General features: G+C 38.8%; 1 pseudogene; it reads right to left on the bottom strand.

Moving 5' to 3' along the window:
- Nucleotides 1–769: 769 nt before the first annotated feature.
- Nucleotides 770–1,671, bottom strand: LOC102473116 (geminin-like; annotated as a pseudogene).
- Nucleotides 1,672–3,710: the final 2,039 nt, after the last annotated feature.

Here is a 3,710-nt window from a genome sequence, read left to right as displayed (position 1 = left end):
CAAGAATTGCCTCATGAGTCATTCTTAATATTAACCCAAAGCTGAACTAGCTGTATGTTCTTTTCATTTGATTGTTTAGCTTTAATCTTAATGCTTATTTTAAAGCTGTAGAATATAAAAACGGAAACATACTACTGGCACGAAGAGAAGAAAGTAGCACATCATGGGAACTAGGGGACCGAGAACATTTTACTGCATGTTTTACCATTTTTTAGGATGCTTTGCTTCCTGATAGGCAATGGGTACAACTATTTAATACATTTTTTAAAAATTAGGATACTACAAGAAAAATAAATTATGATCAGAGTAAGAAGAATCCTGGACTTATAAGATCACACTTGGGTTTCAATGTTGATTATACTTTTAATCTACCATAGCCAAGTCACTCTCTGAGTTTTACTTTGTTCTTCTGTAAATGGACAATTTCACAGATTATTTCTAAGATATCTTGCAGTTTTCTGATTTGACTACAGTTCCAAATCTATGAGCATTTCTCTCTTTTCTGATTTTTTTAAACAGGAGACTGAAATTTCAAGTTTATTTATAATATACACAAGTCATGCCTGACAACTAAGAAAATGCTATTTACATAAAATATTGTAGATTTAAAATACATAGTATTTGTATTTTAATACAATAAGGCCCCAGGATTCAAACTGAGAAGTTTTATCCCAGCCTGTGCATTATGTAGTTTATTCACTCTACTACAAAGAACTAAAATGGAGGTAAACTTTGGCAGTACATATCACACGTCAAATAGTAAGGAACTTCATATACATGGCTTGGCATCTGTAGAGGAACATACAATTTCTTCAGCATGCGTGCCAGTTTCTGAGTCTTCCACTTCAGAATCCTCACCAGTTTCTTCTTCAGAATCAAATTCTTTTTTTTTTTTTTGAGAGGTTTTTGCTATAGGGCATGTACGCTCACCAGACAGACAGAGAGAGACAGAGCGACAGAAAGTGAGAAATCACCTCCCAGGGGGGATGGCCACGCTGCAATCCCTTCTCCTCCATTCTCCTCTTGGGATCTTGGGCACGCACGCACACACACCCGGCGTGAGTTTTAAGCCACCGGGTCCGGGACTGGAACCGCGGTCTACTACGTGGGAGTCCAGCGACATAGCCATTACGCTAACTGCTGGTCCCAGAATAAAATTCTTGACTATTCAGGGAATCAAAGTTATTCAGAAATTCACCAGTCAGTCTCTCGATGACCTCCGCCATGTTCTGCGTGTACTCTGCTACTTCTGCCAGTTCTTCGTTCCCCTTCAGGCGGACGATTTCACTGTCCTGCTCAATTTCTTTAAGAAGTTTCTGATCCTCCTGAAATGCTTCTTAGAGACTTCCTCCGCTTTTCTGCCACTTCTTTCCAATACTGAGAAGATGGATTCTCTTTAATCATAAGATCAAAAGCTTCTTGGGTGACTCCTTGGAGATTTTTATTTTCACTATATTTTGAACCGGTAACAACTCTAGAGCTGGAAGTCTTAGCTGGTAACTGGTCATTCTGATGTTTCCTTTTGGATAAGCCTTTGGACAACTCGTCTTCTCTTCCGACAAGAGATCCCGCTGCGGAAGGCTGAGTCATCTTTAGAGTTCTTCTCTGGATGGAGCTGTTCTTTACATTCTCTTTCGCTTCTTCTTGTTCCTGCTTCATACTGGGGTTCATTGTGCGGCTGCAGCTGATGGAGCACAGACAACGGCGGAGTAGCGCAGTCGCAGTCTCACTTTTCTAATATTAAAGGCATTCAGATATCTTACTTTTGTGCTATTCTTTACCAGTTTTCTTTCTGTTAAGTTTTTTTTGTTTGTTTGTTTGTTTTGAGAGGTTTTCACTACAGGGCGTGTTTGCTCGCCAGAAAGACAAAGAGACAGAGAGATAGAAAGCGAGAAGTCACCCCCCAGGGGGGACGGCCACGCTGCAATCTCTTCTCTGTTCTCCTCCCGGGATCTTGGGCACACACACACACACACACACACACACACCTGGCTGAGTTTAAGCCACCGGGTCCGGGATTTGAACTGCTACCGACTACATGGGAGTCCAGCAACATAACCATTATGCTAACTGCTGGTCCCTCTGTTAAGTCTTTTATAAGAAGCCTATTTGTTCCTGTTTCCATCAAGCTCTTATTACACTTCAAGGAGAAAGGCTGGTTGGCATTTGTGATGATGAAGCAAAATCCTCCTTTCCTGAATCATAAAAATCATGAGGTTAAATGTTCAGTGCCAAGTGTTTACCTTTTTCTAAACCTGCTGCATGAATTATATTGGACTTCTGGTTCTAACAAAAGTAAACTTGATCAGTAAAAGGTGGCTCTTTCGTTCATCACAGAGTGTGTTTTGCAGTCTTCTATGATCTGACCAATATGCTGGGCATTACTAGAACAGCAAGAGAAGCTAATGACTTTGTTTCTATTCTTGAAGCCTTTATATTCTAGCGGGAGTGAAAAGGCTACTGCGAAAAAGTAGACAATACCATAGAAAGATACCATAAGAGTTAAATTATTGAAATATTTTGGTATTGAAAATAAGTGCACAAAAATTCCTGTAAAGGAGTTGTCATGGTCAAAATATTTTGGCTGATGCTTCATGGGGAAATTGAATACTATAGTCTGAAAGATGAGAAGACTTGGGACAGAGATGGCAGATAAAATAACACATGAGCAAAGTCATAATGAAAAGACATATGAAAGGCTATGGGTAGGAGCACAAGTTCCCATTATCTTCTCATCTTATGAACTTAACGTTGCCAAACAGTGACACCAAGGACAAAGAATAATTCACTGGGCATATATCCAAGGGTGATGAACTTTCCTGAAACAAAAGGAAAAAGGAATTCACATAAGAATGTACTATTCTGTCTGAAATTAGAAAAATTAGTGATTAATTTGGCTTTTCCTTAGCATTTACAATAATTGACTTTATCTCAGGACCCAAGGAACATCCAATTTATAAGAGAAATCCTTGTGGCTGTCCTTGCCTATTAAAGAGACTATGGTTAAGTCTCTTTAATAATGTGTTTTTATTTTGGTTTTGGTTTTGGTTTTTCTGGGCATGTAAGCAAGAATCAGAATCTTTTTCAAGCATCAACATAGAAAAGTGACAGACATTATTAGTTCATCAAGTCCCATGACTATCAAGAAAGAGATCAGTTATAGTAATTTTCTCAAGCTAGGAGGAACATTAATTTATCCAGCTCTTCATTTTATATATGGGAGAATAAGGCATGGAGGTTTAGATAACTTATCCAAGATCATCATATTCATTTACATATGAGAACAATTAGATTATAATTTTACTTTCAATTCTTTCTTTTAATGAAAAATATTGATAATTCTTCATCCCTCTTACATAATGATGAAATCTCTTTCTGATCTTGTCTCAAACTTCATCATTTTTTAGTATCTCCGAGAAGTTGGCATAGTGGCTATGTCACTGGACTCCCACGTAGTCAACTGCGGTTCAAGTCCTGGACCCAGTGGGTTAGTTAAACTCACACCGGGCACACGTGTGTGCATGCCCAAGATCCCAAAAGGAGAATGGAGGAGAAGGGATTGCAGCATGGCCATCCCCCTTGAGGGGGGTGACTTCTTGCTTTCTATCTCTCTGTTTCTCTCTTTCTGGCGAACGCATATGCCCTATAGCAGAAACCTCTAAAAAAAAAAAAAAAAAAAAACAATTTTTTACACCTCCACAATTCTCCAA

Source organism: Tupaia chinensis, unplaced genomic scaffold (assembly GCF_000334495.1).
Source record: "Tupaia chinensis unplaced genomic scaffold, TupChi_1.0 Scaffold000252_1, whole genome shotgun sequence".
Taxonomy (NCBI): domain Eukaryota; kingdom Metazoa; phylum Chordata; class Mammalia; order Scandentia; family Tupaiidae; genus Tupaia; species Tupaia belangeri.
This window is presented reverse-complemented; position numbering and strand designations above follow the sequence as displayed.